The sequence below is a fragment of the Saccostrea echinata genome, unplaced genomic scaffold (genome assembly GCF_033153115.1).
Source record: "Saccostrea echinata isolate AGI-Se365-2 ecotype Australia unplaced genomic scaffold, CSIRO_AGI_Sech_v1 ptg000047l, whole genome shotgun sequence".
NCBI lineage: Eukaryota > Metazoa > Mollusca > Bivalvia > Ostreida > Ostreidae > Saccostrea > Saccostrea echinata.
The window spans coordinates 4,066,364-4,084,098 of NW_026889796.1; the positions used below are offsets into that span (position 1 = coordinate 4,066,364).

General features: G+C 33.9%; 1 long non-coding RNA gene across 2 annotated transcripts in view; it reads left to right on the top strand.

Annotated features, from left to right (window-relative positions):
* The window catches only part of LOC133202686 (uncharacterized), a 28,505-nt gene extending 26,179 nt beyond the window's left edge, over positions 1-2,326 (top strand). For both annotated transcript variants that reach the window (XR_009723276.1, XR_009723277.1), the window contains exon 6: positions 26-2,326. This is a non-coding gene — a long non-coding RNA (uncharacterized LOC133202686). The remainder of the gene's footprint in view (positions 1-25) is intronic.
* The last annotated feature ends 15,409 nt before the right edge of the window (positions 2,327-17,735 follow it).

A 17,735-nucleotide genomic window follows, 5' to 3' on the forward strand; every position in this document is an offset into this window, starting at 1 on the left:
ACTTTTAAATTTTTATTTTTGCCAGGTAAGAAAGAAATTCAGGAGTTCTTAAATTGCCCTCAGAGTTCTTGGATTGCATCAAACTGCTAAAAGACCTCAACAAAAACAGTGTCTTGAAAAAAAAATGAAAATATTCAGTGAAAAAAAAATTATGAGAGAAAAAGCCACTAAAAATCTTCAAGCCTTTGAGCTGAAATCTGGAAGTCAATCTGTGGACTTTACTGGTATGTCTTATTAATTAAGTCATCATTTGTGTATAATAAATACACTAAACTGTAAACACTTGTTAAAATGTATATAATTTTTAGATATAATTTGTAGCTCACAGACATCAATAGTTTCATGTAATTTAAGTGATAATGAAAATTTCCTGTTGTCTGGCTAGATTAGAAACTATATATTATTGTCCAATTTTGGATATTGTGAAATAATTCATTTAGTAAAATTGGGTATGCATACATGTGTGTACACTTACATGTAAATTAATTGTTATAGCAAATTTAATCTATCATTAAGTTGAATGTTGACTAATGTTTTTCATCAAAATTGTTTACACTGAATTGTTTGTGGATTTTTCCATTTGCCCAATCATGTCAAGGAGCACATGGCAGAAAATGCTTTCTCCTCCATAGCACTTGGTGTTTTTAGAGGTCTGTGTTTGCTCTGCTCCAATTTTGTATTGTTTCAATGGACTTTAAAGCTTGATCACTTTTGGTAATCTTCATATTTTATATACTATTAGAGTACTTGAAGAGAACTGTAAAGATTTAACATACAGTATAATGCATGTATATTGCACTTTAAGTAGAGTGTATGTGGTTTAGAAATGTAATTCATCTCATAGTGCATTGAATTTGTTGAAAATTAGAAACTTTGTTGAAATTGTTTTAGAATAATGTTAGATTGCAGATTTTTTTAAATCATGCAAGTAAGATATTGCTAAATATTCTTAAGCTTTTCTGGACAGTCTAGATGAGTTCTTGCTATATACCTAGCATTGTCATCCCAGTTAAAATTTAAGGAGCAAGGTTTATTCCTAAGCTCTAACTGGACAAACTTGCATGGATTAAAGCACATTAACAGATTTACTTCAGATGCTTGACCTGATCAACATTTTCTTCATGTGTTTTTTGTTTTTGTTTGTTTGTTGTTTAACATCCCTCTCAAGAATTTTTCATCCATATGGAGATGCCACTACTTACTGGTGGAGAGCTGCAAAATTTGACCTATACTTAGCACTCAGGGTCATTGAGCAATAAGGGATCTTTTTTGTGCCCACATCAACTGCGAGGTGGGACCTCGGTTTATACGGTCGAATCTGAAGGACTGGTCCCCACATCCCCAGTGGATCTGAACCTGAGACTTAAGGATTAAATCCTTACTTGCGACTCTAGATTACACACTCTAGCCTTTGCGCCACATGGGGGACTCCACAAGAGTAAGTGTTTTGAGCAGTCCTATTCTCATGTAATTATAAACTGTATGTTGAACAAACCTGCAAAGATGATGTATGTTAATGTTTCAGGGTACCAATCCTTGATTTGACTTAGATTTTCTGGATTAATGACCAGTTTTTTAGAGGAGGTTCATTCAAAGTAACAATATACTCTTTGGTGATCAGTAAACATAGATGATGCATCCTGCTTCTGATGCTGGATGTAACATACATTTTCAGGGTTATTGAGCAGTTAAATCTAACCCAGAACAACTTGCATAGATTTTGGATTCAGGTGATATACATTACCAGAGTGTTTGTTGAGTGAGACTTTGCCTTACTAGTGGATAACATTTATAGAAGTGAGCTTTGTATTCTTTGATTATACCATCAGTGCCAACTACAATACATTTTATATAATAGATGTAGCTGTTGTTCAACTGAATATGATAAAACTGTGGATGAAAATAATTTGATTTTTGTACCTTTGAATGTATTGAATTAATTTGTAAAAGCTGTTATGATACAAAGTTTGATATTTTATCAAAGTTTTTAGCATATGCAATCAATAAATGTATCAACATTTTTATTTTATTATACTTTTTACCCTGCAAACTTCTTAAAAACAGAATAGTAATGATCCATTCAACTGATACTAGGTTAGTGTCACACTGTACTTGTATATCATGTATATTGAACTGTAAATGAGAAACATCTAAATATGTCAAATCACAGCATGAATCATTGGATTATGTAAGAAGTGCACTATCTTCTGCTTTGGTATGGTATTAATAATAAATGTTAAACTATCATTTTTTTTTCAAATTAACAAAGGATATGCTTGAGTGACTGTATTTTGACTAGCAGTAAAAATAAAATGATTTTGAAGCATTTGAATTATTTTGATTCATGGTCTCTGCAAGTTTAATGATAGCAAATATGTATATTGAACATGGCATCTACATATTGCTATACTGGATCTTAATCACAACATTGAAATTTTATGTAGTACATGTACTCTTGGTTTCAACTGGTCAAACATATTCTTAAATCACAAAGAATTTAAACAAATATAGGTATGATTCAGAACTTCATCAATTAGTTGGAAAGTGAATGCACTCAATGACTATATGGTTTAAAAGAAGCTGGGTATAAATAGCAGGAAAAACTACTTGATTTCCACTGTGAACTTTGTGTCCTCAACAAAACAATATGGAGTATACTATACTTGGTCTAAAGAATAAGTCTAATCTATGTCTGCATGTCTATGTCTGCATTCACTTTCAGGTTAAACTGTATTGGACATTGAGAGTTTGTTTGTTGTTTAACGTCCCTCTCGAGAATTTTTCACTCATATGGAGACGCCATCACTTGCCGGTGGAGAGCTGCAAATGACCTATGCTCGGCACACAGGGCCAATGAGCAGTGAAGGATCTTTTTCATGCCAGTATCTACTGTGACACTGGACCTTGGTTTGTACGAAGGACCGGTCTCCACGTCCCACAGTGGGATTCAAACATGTGACATAAGGATCAACTCCTAACACGGCAACTCTAGAGCATAGGCTCTTACCACTGCAACATGTGGGCGACAGCATTGAGAGTTAATTGTGGATATCAGAACAAGCTACTCTGGGCTTATACTCTCTATATATTGATTGATTGATTGATTGTATGTTGTTTAGCGTCCCTCTCGGGATTTTTTCACTCATATAGAGACGCCACCACATGCCAGTGGAAAGCTGCAAATTTTGTCCTATACTCAGCACTTACAGCCATTGAGCAGTGAAGGGATTTTTTCGTGCCAGCACCTACTGTGACACGGGACCTCGATTTATGCGGTCTCATCCGAAGGATCGGTCTCCCCAGCCAACTGTGGGATTTGAACCTGCGATGTAAGGATCAACTCCTTACTTCTCTACTCTAGAGCAGACGCTCTAACCACTGCGCCAGGGGGGCAACTACTCTCTATATAAGTCACTTGTGCAATGACTTTAGTTTTATATCCAAGATTTTGTACTGATCATGTTGAGTCACATTAACACAAATATCTTTCTGCTGAGCTTGACCAATGACCATCCGCAACTATTCTGGTTGGAAACAATATGTTAATTAATCCATAATCAGTGAAATTACTATGAAAGAAAAATGGTCTACTTAAACCACAAGTTATATGTATAAAAGTATACACTGGTCTCCTTAAGTCATATGAGAGAAACATAAAATATTAGGGAGACCATTTTTTTCATATATTTTTAGGAGGCATTTATAATGAAAAAATAAAGCAAGAGTCGACTAAATGGTGTTCTATAGAACATTGATCTGGTATTTCTTTTTAGAAAAAAGCAAATTTAAAAAATCTGTATATTGTCTCCTTAAGCCATATATAATGTTCTGGTCTCCCTAGTCCTTAAATCAGAGTTATATATATATATATATATATATATATATATCTTTTATTTGATTTTTTTTTTTCAAATTGCATTCTTATATTAATTTAACTCTAAAAAATACACTGATATACAGTGCACTAAAAGTTCAAACTAATTTCATATAACTTCTTTAGAAGCAGATTTAATGAGAATACTTTTAAACAAGACTTTAATATGATTTCTCCTGGCTTTGTTGTTCTTAGAAGAGGGGTTTTAAAGATTTTTCAATATGTAGCCCCTATTGTGACCCATCCTACCCCCGAGGATCAAGATCTGCATGAACAATTTACAACCTAGACAACCTCAATAAGTTTCCAAATTTCATCTTTTCTGATCCAGTTGTTCTTGAAAAGAAGATTTTTATTTTTAAAAAGGTTTCTTATATACTGTATTTCAATGTAAAAATTTGATTCCCTACTGTACCCCACCCGACCCCGGCGGCCATGATTTGTACAATTTAAAATTTACACTATCTAAGGTAGCTTCCACATAAGTTTCAGCTTTTCTAGCCCAGTGGTCCTAGAGGAAGAGATTTTTTAATGAATCTACCCTATTTTATATTTTTGCCTTTCTTGATTATCTCCCCTGGGAAGGAGGCTTGGCCCTTCCTTTCTACAATTTAAGATTCTCTTTACCCTGTTATGATTTATGCCAACTTTCGTTAAAATCTGCCCAGTGGTACCTAAGAAGAAGTTGAAAACGTGAAAAGTTTACAGATGGACGGACAGACAGAGGACGCCGGACAACGGGTGAGCTAAAATGTAAACCTCCATCCACAATTATATCGGTACGTGTATCAGAAAAATACAAAAAATTATCTCCATAATTATTAGTACTGAAGACAAAAAGTAACACACACACACACACACACCCTCTCTCTCACACCCACACACACACCCTTACGTGTATGGACTCCGATCTGGGGACTCTGTCATAAAAACTTAAAATGGGGACTAAGCGATTTCATGACATATTTGGTATTGTTTAACTCATTTTACTTCGTAGGTATCCTGGTTTAAGTAGATGGAGTGAGTCTTTGAGATTGAATGATATTTCCATGAATTTAGAAAATGGGGACCCGGAAGTGCCAATCTGAGGACTCTGTGTAAAATTAGGGGACCCATCTTCTCATAAGCAAACAGAATTGGGGACCTAAACTCAGTCCCTCATACACAAACAGAGAAAAATGGGGACCCTAATTTATAAATTAAAATTTGGGTTGGGTAGACTTATCACCGGGGAAAATAAGTGTAAAACTTTCCGGCAACAATGAAACATAAAAATGCTAACGATGGAATAGCACTTTATTATAACTTAGGTCGGTAGGGTGAATTCTGGAAATCCAAAAATTGCACCCGAATAATCCGAAGCCTAGGACTTGACTGATTATCAATGTTGCATGTAACATATAAATAATAAAATATAACAATGACAATTAGCACAATTCTGAACATGAGTGACAGATGGCTTAGATAGAATAACTCATGACATGTTGAGTAAATTGATTAAATTGGCGCGTTTTGAGTAACATAGTAATTAGCATAATTAAAGTTTTTCGTGATATTTAAAGTAATTACAGATAATTAAAAGTATATTTCAAAGTCAGGTAAAACATGTCACTAAAATTGTTTTTATCAAAATTTACACTGTGATAATTCCCTCTCGCTTATTGTGACCGTGTAGATTTGGACGGCACTTAGGAATTCGTCTGGAACTGCATCCGTTGTCTGCAGAACGAACGGGGTGAGGAAATGTTGGCATAGAGGCTACAAGGTATAGGTAGAGGCGCTGTGTGGCCGTGAGGTAAAAACAAAGTATAGGTGTGCCGTATTCCCGAAGATCCACCAATATGCAATTCCAGAGATAAAACAAATGATGAAGGATTCCGTATTTATTAGATGAGTCTCAACGATGGCAACAGTTTACATGAATCAACAAACAGACATATTATAAATGATCGAGTCGGATCTGGCCGAAGTGGCCCCGGACTCAGAGTCCTGACGAGTCGGACGTGGCCGAGACTGGCCTTCGTATATTCCAGACTAATGATTGAAATTATACATGACTATTTATAAGAATGTACATAATGAGAAAATAAATGACAGGTGTTGACATTTAGTAAAATGAGTGAAAGATTCACAGGTATGGATTAATTAAATAAACTCAATGACGCTTTGATGTTTGGACATAAAAAAAACAGATAATTACACAGTGTTGTTTTCAGAGATTAACAGTTCTTGAGACATAGCACTCTGTCTCTTTGTAACAACAGATCAAGAGTCCGAAAAGTGTCACTGGTCAATTAAACAATTAGATTCGCGAAACATATCGTGAGAAATAAAATATGACACAACTTAAAAATTGAAAAGTAAAGTCCAAAATAAAGTTCTTTCTTGAACAGTGAATTTTTCACTGTGATAGACTTATGAAACGCACGGTGTTTATTTATTTGGTGTCTTTTTTCGTGCCATATATGGCCATAGATATACATGTTTTTGTTATACACTGAATTTCTGTAATTTGGTTGACTTGTACATACAGGCCTTTTATAACTCCAAATTCGCATCTTGTGGCATAGCTTGGGGTCGATCAATGTGGAAGCATAAAATGACGGGGAGGGTGGGGGAGCATAAGGCCCCGATGGGACAAAACCGAAGTCCAGGGGACTCTGGGTACGAAGCCCCTGGAAGCTGGTGCATTTTGGATAAGTGACGATAGACTTAAAAAGATTTATAACATTTTAAACCATAAAATGTTAAATGCTAATCAATACTTTTTTTCTAAATACCTTTTGTAGTTATTATTAATGATATATATTGTCATAAATGCGTTTTCAGCGAGAAAAAAAAATCTTGGTTCTCCCTGATATCCTTATTATTAGACTGCATGTTATAGGCCTATATGCATTTTACATGTATTCAATATTATACAGTTTACACTAAGTATGTATTATCCTTTATATACATGTAATGCTTTTGAAATTTCAATCATACATGCATGTTTTCATGAACTCGAGTCTTATAAATTGTATATAGAAATGATATTCATAAATTAATATAAATTGAAAAATTAAAACATTAAACAAATAATGCAAAATTTTACTACAGTTCAGTGTTCAGTATTTTCTTCGGAGAGTGTTTTAAATTTATTTTTGAAAAGCATTTTAACTTTTTATGAATTCATTTTTCCCACCGAACAATGTGGAAGCACGTGCTTCCGTGCTACAATGGAAGCTACGACCTGTTAGTATTTAGCACGTTTTCTCTCTTGAACTTCTTCAGAGTTTTGCAATTTCAAACTGAAGGTCGTGGTCACAAAGTAGTAAATATACCTTAAACTTATTAAGGATGATATTTGGCAGGAATCTGGGCGTATTTGAAAGTCAAAATTTCAGCATTCTTTTTATGTATTGAGTTCTTCTGAAAAAGGAAAAGGAAATATTTTCCAAATATTGTTGTTCTGATTTGCTGAAGAATAACTTGAAAATTGGCTAAATGAGTCATGTGGTTCAAAATGTTACCTTTTAAACTGATTTATGAAAGTTCTAAAATACATGTAGATAAATATGTATAAGTTCAGTAGCACTGAAAGCGAAACCAATTTGAAACTTTCATATACATGCACATGTAGATGAAAATACATTTGACTATACCCTATTATCTTACTGGTGTTATTATGTATTTGCAGTGTTAGAATGTTATCGTAATTAGAGGTATTTTAATGAAAATGCAACTTTTTCCTTATCGTCTCGAGCAACGGTCCGGAGTCGTAGAACTACTGGCCTGGAAGGATTTTCTACGGTCGAAAAATGACCCTTCTTGTCGTAGAATATTGACCTGGGTCATTTTTCTACGTAGAAAAATGACACCCTGGTCAATACTCTACGGGGGTCACTTTTCGTTGTTACACCGGAGTCCGCATTTTGCTCTCTTCTGAAAATGGGAGAGGATTGTAAATTTTGGCTGTGCATTGTTTGCGCCAATGCTTTTTCCTATGTGTGTAACTCTGTAAAGCCTGTCCAGGTGTGGTCAGCCGACCAAATTATGGATATTTTAATTAATTATTTAATTGTTTCATAAACACGATTCCTGTGCATCACATGTCAAATACGCCCACATATAGCACTGTGACGACGAATATTGACCTCTGAGGAAAGATGACTGGGTGTCAATTTCACCAATCGATATTTCTTGCCTCCTCATAAATGTTTCAAAAGAGCTATATGTCCGTGTGATATAATGAGATCACATACTTTTGACTGTGTATCCGTAGTTTTGGTATAAAAAGATATGTTGTTGAACTAAAAAGAGAGAATGTTGACAGTGAAATCTCCAAAGTAACGAGGAATGTGGTTTTCGAATTTATTAACAAGTCCCAGCGATGGCAATGATTAACATAAAACAACAAGTAACCAGTCGGATGCGGCCATTGTCTCCAAATTGTTCTGTAGAAATGGTAAGAGCGTAAAGGGGAACGAGGGACAGTAAAATGCGACAAGGCTACTACATATTTAAGAAGAACTGAACAGATTTAAAAATGGCATATGGTAATAATGAGTAAAAGTGTTACAGGTAAAGTTATAAAATGTTTTGATGGCATGGACATAAAAAACACAGAAAAATAATGATACTTTTTTGGGGAAAAGTTCTTTTAAAAAGCACTGTCTTTGGACATTATCACTCTGCTCCTTTGTTGTCCGACCAGTGCCACTCAGGAATTAAATGAGGAATAAGTGATTTAACATGAGAAGATTTTCAATACGGAATAATTTCTGAATATTGAATTTCAAATTAAAACAAAAAATAAATAAATAGATAAATAAACACGGCATTTAAACCTCTGAACGAATTAAAAGTAAATCAGTCAATTTCTTGCGGTGATATATCTGTCAAATCTCTCTTAAACACATTCCTTGTTGTACCGGTATGTCCCCCCTCCCCCCCCCCCCTAAAAAAACAAAGGGGAGGTGGGTTAGATGGGGCATATATGTAGTTTTTTTATTATAAATTTTACAACTTCACTACCAAAACAGGTAAAAAAAAAAGATCAAAAATAAGTTTTGGATATTTTTCTATGTCATGTTAAAGCAAATACTCATCTTGATCAACAATATTAATTACAAACTGATATGAATGAAATTTAAAAAAAAAAACAAAAAACTGAGCTCACTAAAACAATGTTCTGAGTCCAAAAAAGTTATATTTATAAATCCAGACGGCAAAAGTGTATTCAAATCCTCCCTGTTAAGGAGCGTTTGACACGGATTATCTTATCGTTATCTATCGGTGTTTGTAAAGAACGAGGGCGCTTTTGATTGGCATTCGGCAGGAACCTGGGCGCACTTGAAAATTGAAAATTTCCTTGACCCGTCACATGAAATTTTAGCATTGTTTTGATGTATCAAGTTCCTGTGAAATAGGAAAGGGAAATATTTACCCGATATTGTATTTTGATTTGCCAAAAACTAACTTGAAAATTGACTAGAAGAGTCATTTGGTACAAAATGTTACAGTTTTAAACACGGTTTTCTAAAAATTTTCTATCTCTGGGTCATCTCTCCATGACTTTGAAAAGATATTTGTGTGCATTTTAATTCAATGTAACTAATCCTTCATAGTTGTAGAAAGATTGTAACTAATTAGTAATGCAGTCGCCTTAATTAGTACTTAAATCGTTCAAACGTCGTATTTTGTCGAACAGACATCGTAGACTTGGCATTCTTGCAGGAAAAAAAAAATCGTGAGTTAAAGTAGAATTAATCGTTAAAGTATGGCCTATATGTAAAGGCAAAGACTCGCATCAAGTGAATTTTCTGAATTTCTGATATGTATAGCTCTATGTATATCAGTATATCTAGTGTGCATATACCAACATATAGCGAGGAAGTTTGGTACGAGTGATTTGTATTTCTTAGGAATAAACCCGCTAAAAACTTTGACAATTTCAATCGCCTAGAAAATGTACGTCAGATCATCCTTGTAGGTCAGAAGTTGCATTCGAAGAATGTCTGGTGGTGTGCAACCCGTTTCCTCTCATAGCTAGGATACATTGCAATAATAAAATTGTAAATGTATTGTACAAAATGCTTAATATAAACTGTATTATGGAACGCCATAGCTGCCTGAAGGTCATTTTCATATTATATGAGGTGGGATAACCTTTATGTGAAGTGGTGAAGTCATTATATATAGTGGTAAAATCATTATATTCAATGAAAACTTTATTATATGCAGTCGTTTTATCATTATATACAGTGATAAAATCATTATATTCATTGAAAACTTTATTATATGCAGTGGTTTTATCATTATATACAGTGATAAAATCCTTATTTTCTTTGATAACTTTATTGTATGCAGTGGTTTTATCTTTATATTCAGTGGCAATGTCATTATATGTAGTGGTTAAATAATGTAATGAAGTGATAATATCGATATATTATGTTGTAAAATCATTATATGCAGTGGTTTTTCCATTATATACATTACTGAAATCTTTCTGTGATGTGATGAATTCAATATATACAGTACAAACATAATTTGTGTGATAAAGCAATCATTACATTGTATGAAGCCCGCTGCATGTGGAGTGCCAAGTTAATTTCATTCAGTGCGACACCTTTACATGAAGTGAAAAATCTATTATGTGTAGTACTAACATCATTATATTATATAGTAAAATTATTATATATATTCCTTAAATCATGCTTTGCAGTGGTAACATCTTTATATGAGGTGGTTAATTAATTATATGATGTTGTTAATTTGTTATATGATGTGGTCAAATCTTTATATGCATTAGTCGTTTCATGTTATGCAGTGGTAACTTCTTTATCATCATCTAAACTGGTCCTTTTATTTAAAAAAAAATGCGCGGAGTTCCAGTTTAAAGAGTGTTTGAAAATAGGAAACCCAGGCCGTGGCAAATTAAAAGCCGGGGCTAATTCGAGATTTTTCTAATTTCTGATTCTATTATACAGCTTCCTGATTTTATCAACTGTGCTGAAATTTTAATAACTCATTTTTATAGGTTAATGTGTATTCGCTGTAAAAATTGCAGTTAATTTTAAAATACTTAGTAATTTAGATTTTCTTGGCGATTGTTGATTTCCAAGTTCAGTGGTGGATCCAGGAATCTTGAAAAGGGGGGCACGACAAGTTTTTGGTCGGGGTAGGTAGCCCACAGCCAAACAAAAAAACAATTGATTTATTAAATCTTTTGTATATTTTGGACACAAGGGGGGGGGGGGTCCCATAGGCCCTCTCTGAATCCGCCCGCGAGGTTTGTAAATCGGTTAGGCAATCAAGTAGACATTTTACGTGTTTTGTTTGTTTGTTGTTTTTTTGTTTGTTTGTTTGTTTGTTTTTTATTTTTATTTTTTTATTTATTTATTTTTTTTTTTTGCCATATTTGACAGAAAGCTAATAAACTTTTAAATTATTCTGATGTTAAAAATTATTCATTCTTTGAAAGGCATTTTTTGAGTGAAATGACACGTTTAAGAAAAACCGGTTCACATAGGCGTCGGAACCGGGGGGGGGGGGGGGGGGCTATTACCCCCTTTTTTTTTTACAAAGGTAGACATAATATAGGCATTGAAAATCGGGCGTAGGTCTAGCCCCCGCCCCCTCCCCACTTTCATTGTAGTGAAAGAAGGGTAATTGGTAGTGTTTAAACGAATTTGGTACTGAAAGATGTTCGACCAACCCCCCCCCAACCCCCCACCCACACCCCCGAAATAGGATTTTCGGGTTTGGAGAAAGAACAATTTTCCTCTTTTTTTTTTTGCTTGTCAAGTTTTTTTTTTTTTTTTCAGGTTTGATTTTTTTTTTCTATTTCAATTAGCCACCCCACTATCAATTTCTTTCCGACGCCAATGGTTCATTAAAATCGGATTTGATCTCCCTGAAGTCAAACATAAAAAATCCGAAATACTTGTTCATTATCTTCATGTCATTTGATAAAATATAAATTAATTAAAGTATTATCACATATACATGTAATTATAGGACTATTAATGCAAAGCCTTGTGGCAAACTTTAATCACACGTAAGTTGCTTGGTTTAAGGATATCCGATCCTCAGCTTTGGAGGATAACTCTTAATTTTATCATTTTATTCAAAAAGGCTAAAATGATTTTAATTTGGTTGTTTGTTTGCTGTTTAACGTCCCTCTCGAGAATTTTTCACTCATATGGAGACGCCACAATTTGCCAGTGGAGAGCTGCAAATTTTGTCCTATACTTGGCACTTACGGCCATTGAGCAGTGAGGGATTTTTTTCGTTCCAACACCTACTGTGGCACGGGACCCCGGTTTATGGCTTTATGCGGTCTCTTACGAAGGATCGGTCTCAACGTCCCACTGTCGGAATCGAACCCGTGATGTAAGGATTGACTCCTTCTTCCGCGTCTCTTAGAGCAGACACTCTGATCACCGTGCCACGTTGGCGACGGCAAAGATGAAACTTGAAAATGAAATGTTTTCATGCAGAAATTTTTATTTTAAGCATTTCAATGTGATTTAAGGTTTTCTGAAGTCTTAGAAACAGTCTTATAAATAGTTGATATTAGTAATTTAACACCCCCCCCCCCGAAAAAAGTATTAAACAAATTACATATTTAACGTAATCCAGTTTCCTTCCATCTACTAGCATATAGATACATGTACCAGTGCACATTTGCATATTATGAAATTAGAAATGATTTATGGTGTTTTGCACCAGGTTCTTCCCGGATGATCGGATCTGGTTTAATAATCCTTTTTTTAATATTATATATTTAATAAAGAAATAACTATCAAAAATAAATAGTTTTTTTTTAGTTAAAATACAGTGTTTAACATCGGAATAATTTTTAAGTTTATTAGATTTTTATCAAATATGTCAAAACACACACACACACATAAAATATCGCCAACCCAGTCTACCCATTTTACCAACATGGAAATCAACAATCGCCAAAAAAAAAAAATCTAAAATACTAAGTACTTATAGCACAATAGATAAAATATTAAATCAGAAAATTGAAACTGCCTACCAATTTTACTTGAAACCAAAAATCGTCAAGAAAATCTAAAATACCAAGTATTTAAATACAATTTTTACAGCGAAAACACATTAGCCTAAAAAAAGAGTCTGAAAATTTTAAATCAGAAATTTGAAAAATCTCGAATAGTCCCGGCTTTTAATTTGCCACGGCCTGGGTTTCCTATTTTCAAACACTCTTTAAACTGGAACTCCGCGCATTTTTTAAAAATGTTTTTGCAAGAGGACCAGTTTAGATGATGATAAAGAAGTTACCACTGCATAACATGAAACGACTAATGCATATAAAGATTTGACCACATCATATAACAAATTAACAACATCATATAATTAATTAACCACCTCATATAAAGATGTTACCACTGCAAAGTATGATTTTAGGAATATATATAATAATTTTACTATATAATATAATGATGTTAGTACTGCACATAATAGATTTTTCACTTCATGTAAAGGTGTCGCACTGAATGAAATTAACTTGGCACTCCACATGCAGTGGGTTTCATACAATGTAATGATTGCTTTATCACACAAATTATGTTTGTACTGTATATATTGAATTCATCACATCACAGAAAGATTTCAGTAATGTATATAATGGACAAACCACTGCATATAATGATTTTACAACATAATATATCGATATTATCACTTCATTACATTATTTAACCACTACATATAATGACATTGCCACTGAATATTATGATAAAACCACTGCATATAATAAAGTTATCAATGAATATAATGATTTTATCACTGTATATAATGATTTTATCACTGTATATAAAGATAAAACCATTACATATAATAAAGTTTTCATTGAATATAATGATTTTACCACTATATATAATGACTTAACCACTTCACATAAAGGTTATACCACCTCATATAAAATGAAAATGACCTTCAGGCAGCTATGGCGTTCCATACTGTATAGTGATGAAAAATTATTAAACCCGTGGTTAGAATTGCATATTTTACAGAAAATCTGTAAATGTGTGTGCTGTCAGACACGTAGTATCGTTTCTGAAAGTTGAGCCTGAAAGGGGTGGGGGTGGGATGACAACCTACCTGAAAAAAAAATAATGTGACAAGAAAAAAAAACATAAATTGTCCACACTCTTAAATCCTATGTCGTTGGAAAGGGGGATCACAGTCAAACGTTATCAATACATTACCCATGATTTAAATATACTGGAACAAAAGTGGGGTAACAATCTTTTCTAGGAACATTTTCAACAGTGAAAAGTTAAGTTTGGAAAAAATTGAGGGGCCAACCCCCCCCCTCCCCCCCGATACTACATGCCGAGATGTATCAAATATAAACAAGGTGTCAATATGAATTCTTAATGAAGGATACAACATGTAATCTTCATTATAATGCAAATGTTACATCAAATTATTCAAAAGTTGTTCAGTGATAACTCCTGTAAAACAAGTTTATAGACTCTTTAAGCAAAGCATAGGATCTGAAAATTACATTGGTAACTTTTCTTTCATTTAGAAAAATACTTTTAATATTTCATAAATAAAATCGTCGTCTACCAGTAGAAGCCAGACGATAGCATGATATACCACATAGGGAAAAAAACCCTGTACAGCCTGTATTATTGCCCAAGTTGCTGGTGATATCACTATATTCTTGAATGTAAAGCTTTTAATATAAGAAAAAATACACGAATAATATTTATTATTAAATTTATTTTAAAAAGTAGTGTCGACTATAGATGTACATCCAGCCGGAATTCGCGTTGGAGTAAGGAGCAAAAGTGGCGAGGTTACATATCGAGGTCACAGGCACTTGTTTCTGTAATAAATTTTAACCCATATTATAATAATCATTATGCAAAAGGTTAAAAATTTATTGCAGAAACAAGTGCATGTGCTACATTGCCTCTTTCATTAGTCAGCGGCTTATGTACGTACAGGTTGATTAAAAGTACAAAATAATGCATATACATACATTAGCTGCAGAACTGAAGCTCTCCGGAAAAAAAAAAATTGACAGACCGGAGAGCTACAGTGCCACCCATTGAAAAAAGTGGATATTTATTGCGCACAAAAAAGTGCGCTGTTTTATACATGCATAAGACTAGCTGCAGATCTGTAGCTCGCTGGTCAGAAAAAATTGGGATGGATGACCAGAGAGCTACAGTGTCAGGCGAAAAACAAGAAATATTTAAGGCATTTCAGACCTGTTTGCGTTTGAATTTAGTAACACATGGACAATTAGTCTTGGTGATTTCTTTTAAAATAAATCACAATGTATTTTGATCATGAACAACCGTCTTCTTTCGATGTATCAGGCTGAGGACCTTAAGGACCTTATACACAAGGTTAAAGTTTGGGAACTTACACAAGATAAGGGTATTTATAGAAACTGATGACCTTAAATACATACAGTAAAAGTTTGGGGACTTACACAAGATAAAGGATATTTATAGAAACTGAGGACCTTATACACAAGGTAAAAGTTTGGGGACTTACACAAGATAAGGTATATATAGAAACTGAGGACCTCTTACACATGGTAAAAGTTTGGGGACTTACACAAGATAATGGTATTTATAGAAACTGAGGACCTTATACACACAGTAAAAGTTTGGGGACTTACACAAGATAAGGGTATTTATAGAAACTGAGGACCTTATACACATGGTAAAAGTTTGGGGACTTACACAAGATAAAGGGTATTTAAAGAAACTGAGGACCTTATACACATGGTAGAAGTTTGGGGACTTACACAAGACAAGGGTATTTATAGAAACTGAGGACTTTATACACATGCAAAGTTTTTGGACTTACACAAGTTAAGGGTATTTATAGACACTGAGGACCTTATACACATGATAAAAGTTTAGGGACTTACACAAGATAAGGGTATTTATAGAAACTGAGGACCTTATACACATGGTAAAAGTTTGGGGACTTACACAAGATAAGGGTATATATAGAAACTGAGGACCTTATACACATGATAAAAGTTTGGGGACTTACACAAGATAAAGGGTATTTAAAGAAACTGAGGACCTCTTACACATGGTAAAAGTTTGGGGACTTACACAAGATAAGGGTATTAAAAGAAACTGAGGATCTTATACACACAGTAAAAGTTTGAGGACTTACACAAGATAAAGGGTATTTAAAGAAACTGAGGACATTATACACACAGTAAAAGTTTGGGGACTTACACAAAATAAAGGGTATTTAAAGAAAGTGAGGACCTTAAACATAAGGTAAAAGTTTTGGGACTTACACAAGATAAGGTTATTTATAGAAACTGAGGGCCTTATAAGCATGGTAAAAGTTTGGGGACTTACACAAGATATGGGTATTTATAGAAACTGAGGACTTACACAAGATAATGGTATTTATAGAAATTGAGGACCTTATACACATGATAAAAGTTAAGGGACTTAAATAACATAAGGGTATTTATAGAAACTGGGTACTAACACAAGATACAGGTATTAATAGAAACTGAGTACTTTATACACATAGTTAAAGTGATGCATAATAAATGTATAGAAACCGATCACCTTATACACATAATAAAAGTTTGGGAACTTACACATAATGGAAGTATAGAAACTAAGGACCTTACACACATTGTAAAAGTTTAGGGACTTACGCAAGACAAGGGTATTTATAGAAACTGAGGACTTTATACACATGCAAAGTTTTGGGATTTACACAAGATAAGGGTATTTATAGACACTGAGGACCTTATACACTTGATAAAAGTTTAGGGACTTACACAAGATAAGGGTATTTATAGAAACTGAGGACCTTATACAAATGGTAAAAGTTTGGGGACTTACACATAATGAAAGTATAGAAACTGAGGACCTTATACACATGGTAAAAAATTGGGGACTTACACAAGATAAGGGTATTTAAAGAAACTGATGACCTGATACACATGGTAGAAGTTTGGGGACTTACACAAAATAAGGGTATGTATAGAAACTGAGGACCTTTTACTCATGATAAAAGTTTGGGGGCTTACACAAGATAAGGGTATTTATAGAAACTGAGGACCTTATACACAATAGTAAAAGTTTGGGGACTTACACAAGATAAGGGTATTAATAGAAACTGGGGAACTGATACACATGGTAAAAGTTTGGTGACTTACACAAGACAAGGGTATTTATAGAAACTGAGAACTTTATACACATGCAAAGTTTGGGGACTTACACAAGATAGAGGTATTTATAGACACTGAGGACCTTATACACATGATAAAAGTTTAGGGACTTACACAAGATAAGGGTTTTTATAGAAACTGAGGACTTTATACACATGGTAAAAGTTTGGGGACTTACACATAATGAAAGTATAGAAACTGAGGACCTTATACACATGGTAAAAGTTTGGGGACTTACACAAGATAAAGGGTATTTAAAGAAACTGAGGACCTTATACATATGGTAAAAGTTTGGGGACTTACACAAGATAAGGGTATGTATAGAAACTGAGGACCTTATACACATGATAAAAATTTGGGGGCTTACACAAGATAAGGGTATGTATAGAAGCCGAGGACCTTATACACAATCGTAAAACTTTGGGGACTTACGCAAGATAAGGGTATTAATAGAAACTGAGGAACTGATACACATGGTAAAAGTTTGGGGGCTTACACAAGATAAGGGTATGTATAGAAGCCGAGGACCTTATACACATGGTAAAACTTTGGGGGCTTACACAAGATAAGGGTATTAATAGAAACTGAGGAACTGATACACATGGTAAAAATTTGAGGACTTACACAAGATAAGGGTATGTATAGAAACTGAGGACCTTATACACATGGTAA